Source organism: Astatotilapia calliptera, chromosome 13 (genome assembly GCF_964374335.1).
Source record: "Astatotilapia calliptera chromosome 13, fAstCal68.1, whole genome shotgun sequence".
NCBI lineage: Eukaryota > Metazoa > Chordata > Actinopteri > Cichliformes > Cichlidae > Astatotilapia > Astatotilapia calliptera.
In genome coordinates this window covers 3,777,573-3,796,405 of record NC_137434.1, presented here as the reverse complement: position 1 = coordinate 3,796,405, position 18,833 = coordinate 3,777,573, and the positions used below count along the sequence as shown (strand labels likewise).

General features: G+C 40.2%; 1 long non-coding RNA gene across 1 annotated transcript in view; it reads right to left on the bottom strand.

The window, feature by feature from the left end:
- Positions 1-9,296: 9,296 nt before the first annotated feature.
- The window catches only part of LOC145419809 (uncharacterized), a 264,957-nt gene continuing 255,420 nt past the window's right edge, over positions 9,297-18,833 (bottom strand). The window contains exon 6 of the long non-coding RNA XR_013901143.1: positions 9,297-11,518. This is a non-coding gene — a long non-coding RNA (uncharacterized LOC145419809). The remainder of the gene's footprint in view (positions 11,519-18,833) is intronic.

Below are 18,833 nucleotides of genomic sequence, written 5' to 3'. Positions count from 1 at the left end.
TCTCCGGTGTGTGTTTAGGAGGAGGATATGTAAATGAAGGCTGCATGTCAGTTTTGGGATGCTGAATGCGACATTTTAGAAAACTGTTCCTCTGATCTCGCAGAAACTTGCTAGACGTCACAGGTGCAGTCGACTGACCTTACCCTCCATTTTTCTTCCACAGCCCTTGCCCTTCATCCTTCAGTCACATTTTCCCCCCCTACAGTGGAGCCCCTCTGCCTCTCTGTGAAAGTTTTCTTCATCTAACTTTCCCTCCTCCACTGTCTTCTTACTGCAAAGTACAGCTGGACAAGACAGGAGAGACTCCAGGGAGAATCCGAGAGGCAAAAAAAAGGCTTACAACATAATCAGTATTCAGCTGCCCCGCTAAGACAGCACATAAAGTTCTAACAGTGATGGCTTCCCTACCGAGTTGTTAGATCCATTTTCTCCAGGTCTCAAATTGAATGCAGGTTCCAACATTAGAAGTTTGCTTAAATAGAGCTCAGATGGTGGTTGCAAAGCCTCCAGTAAGAGAGATCTCTGCTGAGGGAATATATTTCTTTGTTTGGTTGGATTTCAGGTGGATAGGCAGTAAGCCATGTAGTGTGCAGGTATATCCGGAAGATATGAGACTCATAAAGTCCCAGTTGATGTGGGTTGCAGTGTTGGGTTTCCTCCGTGTGGGTGCATGTGTGCATCGTTGTCTGTGTGTGTGTGTGTGTGTGTGTGTGTGTGTGTGTGTGTGTGTGTGTGTGTGTGTGTGTGTGTGTGTGTGTGTGTGTGTGTGAGAGTGCGTGCGTGCGTGCGTGCGTGCATGCGTGCGTGTGTGTGTGTAAGTACAAGTAACATGTTGAATTTGAATGGAGCAGCAGAGAAGAATCATCATAATTTTCTCTGGTACACAAACAAAAAGGTGGACGTGTTCAAGCAAGCTGTGATTTGTGGGCGTTGATGGCTGTGTGAAGGATGAAGAGGGAGTTGGAAAGAAAGTTACTCAATTGGGAAAGCTGCATTTTTTTATCCTTTTGGAATATTTTTAGCAAAACTATATTTTTACCAAGACATATCAGGAAGCTTTCGGACAGGGTGTTTATCAGTGATGATCCAAAATCAAAGCTGTGATATAGAATGCTGTTCAATTCAGTTTTATTTATATAACACCAAAATACAACAACAGTCACCTCTAAATATACAATACAATAGATCTGCAATAACACAGAGAAAGCCCCAACAATCACAGCCAGGCTCAGCGAGGAGCAGCTCTCTGCCCTGCCCAGCTGGGGATGATGGGAGCTAGATAGGACAAAAGACACACTGTGGAAGAGAGCCAGATATTAATAATGACTAATGAGTAAATGCAGCTTAGTGTATAGGTGTGGTCCTGGCTCACCTGCAGGGGAGGGGTGGTGCAGTGAGCTCAAGGGGCGGTGCCAGGCAGGTGAGTGGACAAGTAGTATTGATGGCACTCTCTATTTAGCGACACTGGAGTGGAGAGGAAGAAGGCTTCAAAACATGTGCATAACGCCAGGGAAGAGCAGCAGTGGGACGTGTGTGAGAAAGTACACTGCTGTGTGGCCAGGAATAAAGGAACGTTCTGTGAACACTGTGTGTGGGGCGTCCGGCCTTTCTACAAATATACTGCATAATATAGATTTATTTAGATTTTGATTTATAAGGTATGATACCTTACAATACAGGACCATAAAATATAGGCCAATTGAGCAGTTACTTCTTTGTCACTGACAGGGGGTTTTGTTGTAGCTGTCTGTATCCCCGCAAAGCCTGAACCATGAAATAACTGCCAGATCACAACATTGAAAAAAACAACTGGATATTAAATATCAATTTAAATATATGAGTTTTAATTTTCATAATTTTTGCTACATCTGGAATTGTTGTGGAATTTATTGCTCACAGTAGCATCACATGTATCTGATTGTATCTGAAAAAAATCACACTGATGATGTATCAAAAATCATACACTTGGCGTTAAAGGGCTACCTTTTGGGAAGTTTCAGAACAAAGACATACAGCCATATGTAAAATGGGACTGCAACAATTTTTTTTTTCTCAAAGATTTATTTATTGTTTTTCCAATAACATTTTAACCAACAAGAAGAGAGAGTTCAAATAAAATAGAGGAGAAAATTAATTTAAAAAAGTGTGTATAATAATATTGTATGTACATCGTGTATGAATGAGTGTTGGGGAAACACATAGATATAGTTATACATACTCTCCCATGTAGATCATTCACATATTATTACTGAAAAAAATTATATATAGATAAGTAAAGTAAAATAAAACAAAGCAAACAAAACAACCCCCCCCCAAAAAAAAACAAACAAAAAAAGGAAAAAACAAAAAACTGCAACAATTAGTTGAACTGATACCACGTCACAGTGACCCCATTTACACCATTTCTATGTAGGTGACATCTTTTTGATGACGGCATTCCTAATATCTTTTCTTGCAGTGGTGCTTTTGTCAAAGTAAAAAGTATTGAGGAAGTATAAAGTTCTTCCAACTGACAGGACTGATGTGAAAAAAGGGCATCCGACAAGGACACCAGTAAACAATCAGCCCACACTTTTTTGAGAGATCTAAGGTCAGATGTGGACTATATTTACCTCCCCGCACTCGCAGGAAATGGCTGCCGCTCGCTCTCTAATGTAATTACAGTTGTTTGCCTGCTGTTGTATCTGTGAATGTCTGTTTGTCACCAGCGCTTCTTTCTTCTTCCTTTTTTTTTCAAACTAACACCAAATATCCTCTGCTTAATGGTGATTGAAATATGGGTGCTGCCTGTCTCAGCAACCACTTAATGTCATCATGTCAGAGGTATCAGGGGGGAACTAAGTCCAAAACTACTGGACTGTCAAATCACAAACGCCACGGGGAACAGATTTCTCAGGGATCTGCAAGCGATGAAAAGAATCAGCAGAGGTTTTGACAGGGATTTCATTTGGTATTGCTCATGTCTCCAAATTAATCCCGCCACAAAATTATGGTTTCTTTTCATCCCCAAAGTCCCATTTCCATGGCTACAGTGTAGGGGAATCTCAGGGAGGGGAGGGTGGTCAGAAGTAAAACACAAGGAAGAGGAAAAAGAGGCGCTTGTTCATCTTTGATTTGATTTAACGTTTCAACTTAGACAAGGAGGGGGAAAAAGCTGACTGAATCTAATCTGAACAAAGTGAAAATTACATTTTTAACAGAGGTTTTATTGTTTTATGCAAAAAAGGGGGAGCCGGGAGACAGAGTTACTCTGACAAAAAGATTCATTGGCTGGCTCGTAATTAAGCTACAAGTAAAGACATTTTAATTACTCCTGTTTTTTTCTGTCTCTTTCTGTTTCTGATGAAGATGGTGCAGCAGTGTGCAGGGAAATGGACCATTAACTATCCTCTAAAGCAGACACAGGCTGAGTTAAGCACATTTTGAGTCACTCCATTGCAGTGCATCCAGTTACCACATGAATGGATCTGATTCAGAGGACTTTGAGGGAATTTTTGAAAAGTTACATTTTTCTTTCTTTTTTTGTTTAGCAGAAACCTGCTTGCATGTTTAAATTCCACAATAAAAGATTTCTAGTAGACGGCCGTAGCCAGACTTTCAAAGCCACTGCGGTCAGAAGATTCATAACAGCTGTCAGCAGAACAAAAATCCCTTTTTCTATATATGCTGGTAGTCATCCAAAAACTTCCCACAAATCTGCGGTTGACTTTGTCACCATAATGAGGTCTTAAAACCAACATCGGTTTGTCAGAGAGCACCAGAACAACTGCTGCTGCCGGGGCCAGTTGACCATCAGCTGGCTGCTCAAACTGACCATCTGTGGCTGTGCAAAGGGCAGCCGACCTGTTATTACTGGACTGTGCATGGGAACATGACGTTTGACCAAACAATATTCTTGCCACCAGAAACTGCAAAAATTCTACCCAAAGAAAAGTTAAGCTTGTGAAGTTTGAATTATTTCTTATTAGGATCTGGAAACGTTTTTTGTGCCTGTTACTGGACTTTATTAAGAATGAGAAAAAAGCACAATGAAGACTGTAGGATAGTTAAAAAGTTTACAGTAAAGGGGAAGAAATGAATAATGAATTTGGTCAGCGCCTTTCCCCTTTGGCCACTCAGGTTCCTGAACATATTTTAAAATTACCTGCAAATGATTTCAGGAGAATCATTGGACATATGTCATTGGTTTAATGCACTCTGACAAACAGAAAATAAAGGCTCTGAAGGAGAAAGTGAGCAAGAGGATAGAGCGCTTCAGGAGGGTTTTAATATAATATAAACTACTTTGTTGGACTTTTCATCTGTAAAGAGCAGGTTTCAGTTGGAAGCAAAAATAAGCCCGGGGTAATTTTGGTAGTTAGAGAAAATTTTCTGAAAATGTTTTATGGCAAACTGCCTTTAAGATATACAGTGGGGCAAAAAAGTATTTAGTCAGCCACCGATTGTGCAAGTTCCCCCACCTAAAATGATGACAGAGGTCAGTAATTTGCACCAGAGGTACACTTCAACTGTGAGAGACAGAATGTGAAAAAAAAATCCATGAATCCACATGGTAGGATTTGTAAAGAATTTATTCGTAAATCAGGGTGGAAAATAAGTATTTGGTCACCTCAAACAAGGAAAATCTCTGGCTCTCACAGACCTGTAACGTCTTCTGTAAGAAGCTTTTCTGTCCCCCACTCGTTACCTGTATGAATGGCACCTGTTTGAACTCATCATCTGTATAAAAGACACCTGTCCACAGCCTCAAACAGTCAGACTCCAAACTCCGCCATGGCCAAGACCAAAGAGCTTTCGAAGGACACCAGGAAAAGTATTGTAGACCTGCACCAGACTGGGAAGAGTGAATCTACAATAGGCAAGCAGCTTGGTGTGAAAAAATCAACTGTGGGAGCAATCATCAGAAAATGGAAGACATACAAGACCACTGATAATCTCCCTCGATCTGGGGCTCCACGCAAGATCTCATCCCGTGGGGTCAAAATGATCATGAGAACGGTGAGCAAAGATCCCAGAACCACACGGGGGGACCTGGTGAATGACCTGCAGAGAGCTGGGACCAAAGTAACAAAGGTCACCATCAGTAACACACTACAACGGCAGGGAATCAAATCCCGCAGTGCCGGACGTGTTCCGCTGCTGAAGCCAGTGCATGTCCAGGCCCGTCTGAAGTTTGCCAGAGAGCACATGGATGATACAGCAGAGGATTGGGAGAATGTCATGTGGTCAGATGAAACCAAAGTAGAACTTTTTGGTATAAACTCAACTCGTCGTGTTTGGAGGAAGAAGAATACTGAGTTGCATCCCAAGAACACCATACCTACTGTGAAGCATGGGGGTGGAAACATCATGCTATGGGGATGTTTTTCTGCCAAGGGGACAGGACGACTGATCCGTGTTAAGGACAGAATGAATGGGGCCATGTATCGTGAGATTTTGAGCCAAAACCTCCTTCCATCAGTGAGAACTTTGAAGATGAAACGAGGCTGGGTCTTCCAACATGACAATGATCCAAAACACACCGCCCGGGCAACAAAGGAGTGGCTCCGTAAGAAGCATTTGGAAGTCCTGGAGTGGCCTAGCCAGTCTCCAGACCTCAACCCCATAGAAAATCTGTGGCGGGAATTGAAAGTCCGTGTTGCTCGGCGACAGCCCCAAAACATCACTGCTCTCGAGAAGATCTGCATGGAGGAATGGGCCAAAATACCAGCTACTGTGTGTGCAAACCTGGTAAAGACCTATAGTAAACGTTTGACCTCTGTTATTGCCAACAAAGGTTATGTTACAAAGTATTGAGTTGTATTTTTGTTATTGACCAAATACTTATTTTCCACCCTGATTTACAAATAAATTCTTTACAAATCCTACCATGTGGATTCATGGATTTTTTTTTCACATTCTGTCTCTCACAGTTGAAGTGTACCTCTGGTGCAAATTACTGACCTCTGTCATCATTTTAGGTGGGGGAACTTGCACAATCGGTGGCTGACTAAATACTTTTTTGCCCCACTGTATATGCATATTGAGCATGTTTGACAAGGGCCAAATTGAGATTGCTAGATGAGAAATCACAATCAGAGCGTCTCCAAAACTGCAGTTCTTGTGGGGTGTTCCCAGTATGCAGACATCAGTATCTTAAAAGTGATCCAGGGTAGGACAGTGATGAACCAGACAACAGGGTCATGGCAGCTAAGGCTCACTGATGCAGATAAGGAGTGAAGGCTGACCGGTGTGGTACCTCAAACTGCAAAAAAGGTTGATGCTGGTTCTGATAGAAAGGTGTCAGAATATACAGAACATAACTGTTTGTTGTGCATGTAGCAACATGATGCATTATGGGAAGAAGGCAAGCCCACAGAGGCAGTGTGATGCTTTGGGTAATGTTTTGTGAAACCTTGGATCAGACCATCCATGTGGATGTTACATTGATATGTAACACCTACCTATTGCCTGATGGCTCTTTGTGTGCCTTGCCACAAAGCAAAAATGGTTTCAGGAGCACAACAAGAAATTCGAGGTCCAAAGATCCCAAGCCAATATGAGAAGTAGAAGAACATAAGGAGAAGAAACAGAATCACAGTGGGAAGAATCAGCGCAGTTACCATGGTTAAGAAACTGTGATGCATACTAATGGCATTTATTACACACCTCCCAGACATGTTTACTATCCAGCCAATTTGCTCTCTCCACCAAACCAGCTCCCCAGCCTGACCTTTTGCCAAGCCTCCATCCATCCATTTGCTTTATATCGGCCATTCTTAGGCCTTTTTTCTCTCCCCTGTTGAAATTAACATAACACAATGAGACTAATTTTAGTGTATTTACCCAAAATCCCAAGCTTTGTTGGATGTAATGCTACTCGTGCTGTGCTCACTGGAAGGCTGTGCATGTGTATGTGTCCTTAGTGTAGCCGCTCTTTTTCCCTGGCATTGAACTTGACCCTGCACAACCCCAACGTAATGAGTGAATTCAAAACATCTCCCTTTGGAATGGTCTGCGTGGAGTGAGGAGGCCATATCTGCCTTCACTGCCTCTGCTGTTTGTGTGTGTGTGTGTGTGTGTGTGTGTGTGTGTGTGTACGTTAACCAAATAAAGAGCAACTGCCCATGCTACCTGTAAATACTACACGCACATCTTGATAAAAGCACATATTCACTGAGACACACGTGGAGAGAAAAAGGACTACATTAAGTGAGCCACATGTTCAGAAAGCAGCTGGAAGATGTTCGGCTTGTTTGAAACAAACAAGGAATTTAAACATGTCAGTGTTAAAATGCAGCAAGCTCCAACAGCAAATGCTTTAAAAAACAGAGAATTATTACTTAGGATGTGTTTCCATCTGAATGTCTCTGTTCTGTGACCTCACTGATCGTGAACTTGTATGAGAGAACACAGAGCATCAGTTGCATGGACTGAGTGAGAAAATGGTGCTACGGTGTTAAACTTTCCAAACAATGTGACATGATGTCATATGTGGCCATGACAAAGTCTTTTTGTACTTGAACTATGATGTCAAAACTAATAACTAGAAGCTAAACTACCTTTGACTATACTGTGCCTAAAGTGGGGTCGAAGTGATACATTTAGTGTTCCTATGGATGGAATCAGATTGAAAAGGAAAACTGAGAAAAGCCACAGAATCAAGCACGGTAGAAATCCTGGCATATCAACTGATCTCAGAGCCTGTCCACATCACGGGAAGGCTGTGCTGATACCTTTGTGTGTTTCCAATTAGCAAATCTTATATAAGATGTGATAATCAGAGTACTTTAAAGGCCTACAGTTACTGCAAACGGCTTTACAACACACCTCCACCCCAGCTCCTCCTGTCAAGGTATACATGACTCAGTCAGCATCATATCATTGATGTCTGCTCTGTTCCGTAGTATTGACCTCCAGGTTATGCCGCTATATATAAAGTACCAGATTTAAACTGCTAATCTTCTTGTGATTATGGTGGTTACTTCTGGAGAAAAGTACTGTCAGGACCCATTTTTAGCTACTGGACTTTACTTTCAACTCAACGTTCATTCAGCAACAATAGTTGTTGTGTAATAATCTTTTTTACTCTTGCAGTGTGTTTTCCCCCCCCACATTTGAGTATGTTGTTTTATTTATGCCGTTATTGTCACCTGTGAGAAATACTTTTTTCATTTGGGAGGATGGGAGACTCAAACCTTTAAAGACCATGTGTGTGTGTGTGTGTGTGTGTGTGTGTGTGTGTGTGTGTGTGTGTGTGTGGCCATACGCGTCCAGTAAACCTGACGGAGTGTGATGTTGAGCTGTGTTTGATCTTAATCTTGATCCCCCATCCGCTGACGCTGTCACCATCCGTCACACACACACACACACACACACACACACACACACACACACACACACACACACACACACACACACACATACATACAAACTCATATCAGGAGGAGGAGCTAGTGACAGCACACTGAGGGAGGGCTGATGAATAATAAACAGGAATAGAGAGAGACCAGATACACGTACACACACACACACACACACACACACACACACACACACACACACACACACACACACACACACATACACACACACACACACATCCCCCATATAACCTCGCCCCCGTGCTGCCCTCACCCTCCTCCTCTTGCAGCGTCCATGTTTATGCATGGCACCCTGTTTCATATGTATCGGCTGCATCATTCCCCCTGTTGTCACGGGAACTGATGACACAGACTGCATTAAGAATGATGACCCACCTACAGATTACTGTGCTGTTGGTACACACACGCACACATTGCCGCATACAACAAAAAATAAACAAATAAAAAAATACTCAAACACACAGTGACTGATGCTGAACACATTTCCCTGTGGGACCCAATAACACTAGCATGGCAGCGTACTGCCAGAAATGAAGCAAAAATAAATAAAAAGACAGTGGCCAGTCCAACCCCCCAACCCCCAACCCCCTCACACACTCACACACATACAACCCCACGATGACCTCAGCTAGTAAACCCCAGTCAGAAAAACTGCACAGTGCCTTTATGCAGAAAACAGCGGCCTTAACTGTCAGTTTCCGTTACTGTACAGTAACAAGGAGAACACAATCATGTGAAAAAGCAAATGAATATTTTGGATCCTTGCTGATAGATTGAAAAGACATATGCAGTGGCTGAAATATGTAAAGCACTAAGAACAGGAATGATGGCGCTACTGGAGCTCTCAAAAAGAAGCTTACAGTCATGAGGATGAAAGATGATTAATGAACAATGGAATTTAATCTTTAATTGTCTATCTTCAGTGATCAAATTCTGCATGAATAATTTTATTAAATTTTTTTTTTAAACAAGTCATTGTCCTTTTTTGCATCGTTCATCAAAAAAATTTAATTAAGCACAGGTGGAATTCTAAAATGATTTTTTTTAACAAATATTATAACGTATAACGTAATAATTAGATGCTTTTAAACCCTGGGTTTATTCAGTTTTGCTGTACGTAGAGCTAATTCAGGTCTTGAAAAGTGATTCTGCAAAAAGTAAAAGAAGCAATCAGATCTAATAGTCACGTAAAACAAACAGGGCTACATAATACTAAACATACAGCAGTATACAGTACAACACAATGAGTTTACTTTAAGTTAAAAAAAATTAAATTAAAATTAAATTAAAACTTTAAGGTAATATCAGTTTGATAGTCTGTGAGTCTTTTCTGGAGGCTATTTAATAGAAAAAAACAATGCTGAAAAAAAATGTACATTGACTAGTATGCAATTACATCTTCTACGAAACTGATGAATCCTGATAAAGTATTTTAGAGGCTACAGGCTAGCCACATACGTAGAATGCTAAAGGTGGACGAGAAGGGAACTTGTATGCTGTGGAGACTCAAGGTATGAAAGATTGTACCAGTGTCTTATATCTGATGAGGTAGACACGAGGGAAAGACTACATATCTACCTCCTTACCTCAAGCCTCATCTCTTGAATTGAAGTCAGGGCTCTAACACACGAAAATGTGCATACACATGTTCGTTTATTCCTGATATTGTCGCAGTTACTAATTGGCACCAGATTAAAGATGTGACCCTACTATCTATAAGCTAATGTTATGCCATCTAATGTTAGGCTTGAGTGTCCTAAAAATCGTATTTTCTGATGAACTGTTTGATTACATTTGCACACTGAATTTTATAGTAAACAGAATTCAGTCGACTGTAATCTGAAATTTACTGACATCTAGTGGTGAGATTTTACACACTGTACCTTTAAATATTAAGCATGCCATAAAAGTGTCACATTTCAAATTTTAAAAAGCTGAAACAAAATAGGAATTAATTGTAAATTAAATGCAAATTGTTTACATGAGTTCTGCTAATGTAAAAGAAAAAGATCCAATTCAAAAATAAATAAAAACATCGAAAGTCTTTACTTTCTTTTTTTTTATTGTTGCAGTGTGGTGCCCTATACACTGCTCAACTACATGAACCCTGCTTGTAAGTCAAATTTCAGCAGCAACCCTGACAATGAACTTCAGTGTTCAGTTCAGTCACACAGTGTAGCTGTAACATAACACAAAACTGTTATATTATACACAAATTGTATGTGAAGATCAAAGTTTTTAGTAAACAATGAGCTATCATTAGAATGTTTTACGCTATGTATATAGATCAGAAATATATTAATATCTAAGCAGCAGCTTGATTTTTTAGTGTAGTAGTAGTAGTAATCTCATGAATGATGATTATAGTTTTTCATAAAATGTTTAATATCAGTGTCCTTTCTAGCTGAAACGAATGTGCAAAAATCAAAACATTCCCTAATAAAATATGGTGGAACAGAAAGAGGTGCACTATCCAATTTATACAACTATAAAAATTCAGAAAATGTTTGAAATGATTGTGCTTCAGAACTGTCTGACGTCTGAGTCCTGGACATGCTTTTGGAAAACTGTAAGAAATCATCTAAAGTGAATCATGTGGTCGTTCTATGCCACTGTGACTTTAATAAAGGGACAGTAAATGTGACATTATGCAAATATTAATCATTGTCAAAATAAGTTAATAACCATGCAATATAAGTTTTTAATGTTAAAATGCTGGAAGAACAGTGACACTGGTGATAAAGGCATTAACTTGCTGTTTCTTCACTTACGGCACTGTAGCAACATGGTGGCAGTGCATTGTCTGTCAGGGTGATTACGGAGTGAGTCCGACGCTGAATAAAAATGACAGTTGATGGTCGGTGGCACTGTTCATGGGAGATATGGGGTCAGTGCATGTGTGTGTGTTGTAGATCGTATGGTCCACAGAGTTTCTTTTTTTCTGTTTTGCAGCGAGAGAGACATGAAACTGAGGTGGGGAGGGAAAAAAGGTCCTCATTCTCTTCCTCTGTCACTGTGTTTCACATTTCCTGTCACTCGCCAATATAATGAAGTTTTTCCCTCATTCACTCTTTTGTAGTCAAAGTGAGAGATGCCAACTGATCCTTCCTTTTCTTCTTTTTTTACCTCTTTTTTTCCCATTTCAAAAGATGTGTCTGTCGAAGGGAGAGAATACATAATGTATATTACAGACAAGCAGAAAAAAACAAGACAATATGAATAATTAATAAGCTGTGATGCATATGTATAAACATTTCCATATCAAATAAATATCATATCTAGTGTTATGACTCATTTTTTAGTGCTTTGAATACTCAATTACTCATAAGGTTGTCTGATCATTTGCAGCGGGACAGTGTCTGGTGCATGTCGTGATCAAATGACAGCAGCTTTAGAGCACAGGGAAAGCTACACAGGTGAAAATAACAGCACTTGGAAATATACTAATTTGGAGATGTACTCGCAAAGTTCAGAGCAGATCTGAACTCTGTGCTAAAAATATGAGAAGAACTTTTAGTCTAGTAATATAATTTGCAAATCTTCAGGCGATTACAAAACTCATGGAATACTGTATGAAGTAATAGCATGAAAGTCACTGCAACCAGAAACAGAAGAAATGTTAAATGTGTTTAGTTTTTCCCTTTAAACATGAGACTGTGAAAATCTGTGATTTGTGAAATTAGGCTATATGAGTATGAGCTACCCAGTTTAACAGTCTATTTGTCAGTATTGTGTGGATGGTGGAGTTTGTAGTCCACAATAAAAAAGTGAAGTCACTGTAGAGTCACAGTGAATGTTCAAACGTTAAATGATATATATGTATATGGTCAGGGAAAAAATTATTTGGGGCCCAGCTGATTTTCCTCCAAGCTCCTCCCGATTAGTTCTGAGCTGGTTCCACACCATTCTCATTATCACTGAAAGATTGGTAGTTATTTTATGGTTCTTCCATTTGCGAATAATAACACCAAACTGTTGTCACCTTTTCTGTCTATTCTACTTATTTCATTCATGAAAATGCGAATTAATTTTTTAAAAAAATTTTTGTTAGTGTTCTGTCTCTCATTGTTCAAATAAACCTACCATTGAAATTATAGACTCATCATTTCCTTGTTAGTGGGCAAACGTACAAATCAGCCGGGGTTCAAATACATTTTCCCTGACTGTATGATCTTGGTCCTTATCTATGTATGCCATGTTCAAGTAGCCAACTTGTCATTAATAATTATCATTAATATGGATTTTCATGTATTAAAAAGTTACCCTCTTTCCCCCTTGGTACTTCTCCAGCTTCTTGTCTTCCTTCTTCCTGTCATTTGGTATCGCTACGTCTATCACTACGGCCGTCTTCCTGTTTGTCCACTATTACAATGTCTGGTTGTTTAGCCATCACCATTTTGTCTGTTTGTATCTGGAAGTGAGGCAAATACTGTTTGACTCACAATTTCGGAACAGATCACCGAGGGTTCCCGAGGGTGAGCACCTGTTGGCCTGGGGCTTAGTCCATGGGGCCCCTCTGGTCACAGCCTGAAAAAGGAACATGGGCCCACCCTCCTGTAGACCCACCACCCATAGGAGGCACCATAGGGTTTTGGTGGGGAAGGAATCTGAGCTAGTGCCAGAGGTTGAGAGGTACTGACTAGATATAGTCGTGCTCACCTCAACGCATCGTTTCGGCTCCAGAAGCTGTCTCCTGGAGAGGGGCTGGACTCCGTCTCAGTCTGGAGCTGCACTTGGTGAGAGCCGCTGGGCTGGGGTGGGTATCGTAGTATCCCTTTGGTTTGCTGCCTGTATTTTGAAGTTTTTCCTGGTGGATGAGAGGGTTTGTTCCCTCACCTTTGGGTCGGAGAACTGTGCACCAAAAGATAGCTCCACCTGGGGACTGTCGTCTTAGTGGGAGACTTGTTCATGTGGGAAACAACAATAAGACCTGGAGGGGTGTGACTCGAAGGAACAGCCTCTGCCTTTGTCACTGATTCTTATCATAATTTATATGGAAAGAATTTCTAGATGAAGCCAAATGCCAGAAGGCTTCCTCTTGGGCAATCTCTGATGTTGTTCTGTTGGCTTCATCAGGTGGTCACTTCCATCTTGCACTGGAACGGTTTGCAGACGAGTGTGAAGCAGCGGGAATGAGAATCAGTACCTCAAAGTCATGGTCTGTTTAAGTATCTCAGGGTCTTTTTCACAAGTAGGGAGAGCGGGAGATCGATAGATGGATTGGTGCTGCAGCTGCGGACGCTGCACCAGTCTGTCATGGTGAAGAGGGAGCTGAGTGCAAAAATGAAGCTCTCGATCTACTGGTCATTCTACATCCCCACCCTCACCTATGGTTATGAGCTTTGGGTAGTGAGTGAAAGAACAAGATCATGGATACAAGATCTACAAGGAAATGAGCTTTCTCGTAATTGTGGCTAGCCTTAACAAACACCATGTTTGAACATATTGAGTTCAGCCATCCAGGATGAGTAGAGACGCTGCTCGATTGAAAGTGCCCAGATGAGGTGGTTCGGGCCTCTGATGAGGATGCCTCTTGGGCGCCTTCTCGGTGAGTCGTTTCAGGCATGTCCCACCAGGGGTCACCCAGGACACGCTGGAGAGATGATATCTCTCGGCTGGCCTGAGACACCTTGGTGTTCCCTGGACAAGCTGGAGGAGGTGGCCAGGCAGAGGGAGGTCTGGGCTTCTCTACTTAAGCTGCTGTCTTCCGCAATCCGGCCCCAAATAAGCGGAAGAAGATGGATGCATATACTGTATTTACTGTATTTTCCAACCTGGTCTCCTTATTTCATCTGCATAGAGAGGTTATGAAATATGATTTACATCTCTTTATAGCATGTGTTGCATCATTTGTGCTGACATTGTTGTGTCATCCTCTAAACCAGGGGTTTTGTGGAATTGTTGTAAAATATAACGCAATTTGGACCTGTAAGTTACTCCACAATTAAGACAGCTATTTCTTTGGTAATTTATAATCGGTGTGGTTAGGAATTATTTAATTTGGTGAATTAATTGCCAAAATGGGAAAGCCATTCACTGAAGTGCAGTTTCTGAAGGATAGCATGATGTCAGTTGCTGATATTCTATGTCCAGAAAAAAAGAGGTTATTCAACAGCATTGGCCTGTCAGCAAACACTGTGGCAGAGCGGATTAAAAAACCTACATTTTTGGAAATATTTGTGGGTCTTTTATTTGTTTGTCTGTTTGCATTTACTGTAACACCAGAATGATGCTCCAATGAGATAGCAGTTTCCAACAGTGGCCCCCAGCTCTTTTGAATTTGAGACCCCTGCTTTAAACAGAGTTTCTTGGCTTTTCTCTTTTCTTTCTGTCTGCTCAGTTCTGCAGAGAATCTGCTGTTCATTATACTTATGACCAACAAGGGTAAAATAAAAAAGGTATATAGAAAGCTAGAAATCTACTTTATGTGTCCAGATAATGTGACACTTTAATATGTAATTACCTTGATTCAATTGTTAAACCAATGTAGAATATTTTTAAATGTGCACTGTTCTTTTAGGATTTCATGTACAAGATTTCCACATCACACTAAATTCCAGATTATATTATGTTGTAGACATGGACAAGTGGAGACCTAATGGCCAAGTTGTCATCCGTGTTATACTTCTTTCAACTGTTGTTGCCAGTAACCATTATGAAATTAAAAAAGATTCACAATTTTCAGATGAACAGAACACATTCTCCTATATCTCTATGTGGTGTAAAATTCTGGAATAGTTTAAGTAAGAAACAAACAATTATAAAGAGACCACAGTGAGTGGTGTTAATCACAGGGTGTAAATGTCAGTGCGAAAATGCAGTTTGTTGTTTAGGTTTATGAAGTTTACATTGTTTACTTTATTACAGAACCAGGCTCAGGGAGGGGCAGCCACTTGCTGCAACTGTAACAAACTTCTTCTGCGTGGTAAAAAATAAATAAAAGATAAACACAACAGACTCACTTATACGACAAGTACAAAGGACATAAACATACTATTGTCCTTATACTTTACAGGAGTCTGAGTGAGAGTCACAACATAAGTGTCATCTTCATGGTAAATTTTTTGAAAGGGTAAATTTTAACTCAAACCACAATCCTTCCCTTAATTTAACCAAATGGCTTTTAGTGCCTAAACACTGCAAAGTATTTTCGCTGAGTTATCAGTGAGTGAAAACAAATCGAAGTTTGAAACAAAAACTTTCAAATAGTATTCAAACCACGATCACATGACTTACTACCATTCTACCATGTAATCGGTGGTCTGATTTGGAGTCCAAGATCTCATCCCTTAGACTGCCCAAGCGATTTAACTTCCAGGCCTTTCAACATTTGGATCCCATTACAGCTAGACAGGTGGGCGCTGGGGGAGGCTTTCCTGTACTCTCACACCCCCCTCACATTTTTTTTAAAACTCAGACATCCATTCTTCTTCTCACTGGTCTCTTTCTTAATCCCTTATTTATTTATTTTGTAATTCACATTATTTATCTTGTGTGACCTTTCTCTTTTTGTTCCCTCATTGTTTCCCTCTACTCTCCTTTCCTCATTTATGTCACAAACACACTATCCATCTTTTCATACTGTTACTTTCTGTGGTCCTTTCAATTTATTCCCCTTACTTTTCTCTTTTACTTCTCTCCTCTCTTGTCTCACAAACTGCAACTTACTTTTGACTCGCACATTTCTCTCTCTCCCTACTCTCACTTTACTTCTTTGAGCTTAGCCTCGATTGACTTCTTTGTTTTTTCTTGGCAATTTTGTTAAAATGTTAAAAACTGACCCTCCAAAGCACCCTGTGTGCACTTTTCGGCCTTTAAAGCTTTCCTCTCTTTGTTTACGTCTGTAACCTCTATACCTATCACTCTTTGGCTTTCCATCAAGGCACACACACACATACACTTTGGCCCAATGCCCATACACACATTTGGACCTGGCTGCATGCTTCTCAGTGTCTGGGGCCTTACTCTGTGTTTGTGTGCGCGCATATGTGTGTGTGTGTGTCCGCGTGCATGTGTGTGTGCCTGCGTGTGTCTGTTTGCATGTGTTTCTGAGGCCAGTTAAAAGCCAGGATTTGGCAGGACTGAAACTTCATGTTCTACTCTGTTCCACCCCCCAGACCTACATGAAGACAAGGTTATCATGTTCCCCCATCTGTGCCAGACGCGCGCACACACACACACACACACACACACACACACACACAAATATGCATGAATGTACATGCAGTTTCTGTCCCTTTGCCTTCCACTTACATACGTAACTTTGTCTTGAGGGCTGGAGGTGTGAGTGTGTGTGTGTGTGTGTGTGTGTGTGTGTGTGTGTGTGTGTGTGTGTGTGTGTGTGTGTGTGTAAGTATGTAAGTATGTAAGTATGTGAGTCGGGGGTAGGAGACAAAGGATGCTACAACCCTGCCTTCTGCTGGCCAGTGAGCAGGTCATACATGTACATGGTTAAAGAAGACATCATCCAGCGTGGAATGGCTGAGGAATAGAAAAGCTTATATTTAGTTTGAATAACACAAAGAGACAATGACATGTTCATGTCACCCTTTATGTGCGTCACAACTGAAGCACAAACAATTCTTTGAGATGTTTGATTCCACAACTAAAGTTACAATCACATTAATTATCAGTGATATAAGTAAAAAATGCTGCTGTCATCACTTTCAGTGATGATTCAAATTCCATTCATTCATCAATTTGCTATATATAACCACTTATGTTTGCAAAGAAAATCTCCCAGAATGCACTTGGGGAAGGTGCTACCACCCTGTTGTATGGTTAAAAGACACACATACATTTACACCTACAGGCAATTTAGAGTTTGCACTTGATCTGTGATGAAACTGGGCCTGAACGCAAAGCCTAAATGAGCTATTTTCACCAAATATGATATTTAACAATTTTTTTGCATTGTATTCATATTGTTTTTTTAGATCACCATCTATATTTTTGTTTATTCATTTACGCTTTACTAAAAGAGAAATAAGCATCTTTTAAATCAAATGGCATCCATAATGATGACACAAGCCAGCTCTGCAAAAAAAAAAAGTGCATAAATTAAGCGAAATCAACATTTGATTGACAGTCTTAATAAAATGATCATAAACTGGTGTCCAAAGCTTGCAAACTTGAAAGCAGCAGCTCTAGTAGTTTGCCTGGCTGTCGCCTGAACTAGTCAGTATATTTCAAAATTTCCTTGTATTTTCAGATGACTTTGTTTAGCAGATTGTTTCTGCAACTAGGGCCATAAAATAAGCTTTTTAGCCAATTTGGACATAAGTACCTCAGTCACCTTGTAACCTTACGTCATTGCATTTCTGGCATTCAAACTGACACAACAAAGAAAATATCTCACATTATTGACAACACATAAAAAGATTTAAGAGACATGAAGCTCAAAATAACGAAACACCATGAACATAACCAGATACAGAAATATGTTACAGAAGTTGCATCTCTTAAGATGCAGTGTATTATGCTGCCAGCGCCTCTGAAACATCTACATCTCCTCTAGGAAAACTATCTGCTGAAGAATATCATCTGATTTGAAAACATCATCTAACAAAAGGAACAAAGTGGACCCATTGTAACAGGATCTTCCCAGCTTCCAATCATTTAATAACGCATTAACTACGGACAATTTCACACTTCTCTGTGGATTTTCTGAAAGTGAAAGTGAGCTCAGTTGGTTATATTGCTTGATATGTTGCTTAGCAGATAAAGTACAATTAGATTTGTAATACAAACCCTGTATTTTATTGTACTTTACTTCTTTCCTGAGTAGGTGATCTTTCTTTTCTCCAAAGACTTGAAATTTAGCAAAAATGATTCTGGGTGAACTGGATACGTGTTCAGAATCTGAGCTTAACCACTACCCAAAGTTGAAATGGTGCAAACTATTTTCAGATACAAATCCACAGCAGTGACAGTTCTTCAGTTTGTAATGTGAATGCACATGAATCAGAGTGGTTACATACAACTATTTGTTACTTTTCTGTCACATATAGACAGAAAATTTAAAACCAGTTTAGACGTTTAGGCACATACACTGAAAAGAGTATGATGCACATAGTTATGCAAGACTGTGACAGACCAAAGCCTTCAATCTGCCATGTAAAAGGCACATTTAACTCGTGCACACTCACAAATCGAGTGAAGACTCAATTTTTAACACTATTATAAAATTAGAAGAAAAAAATTCTAATTAACCTGAAGCACTCGCACATATACCATATACTGTAAAATATGTAACCTTTGACTGTCAAATTAGTGTTGCAACATAATTTTCCAATTAACAAAGCTTTCTAAAAGCTGATTAAACTATCAATCTCGCACCTCTTCCCCTCTCAAAGGAATAATAGATGAGAATAACTATATTTCCAAGCAAGCTATGGTGAGAGGAAACATCTGTAGCCTCTATTGTTGTATTGCCTCTTTCTAATCACATCTTTCCAGAGAATAAGTGAA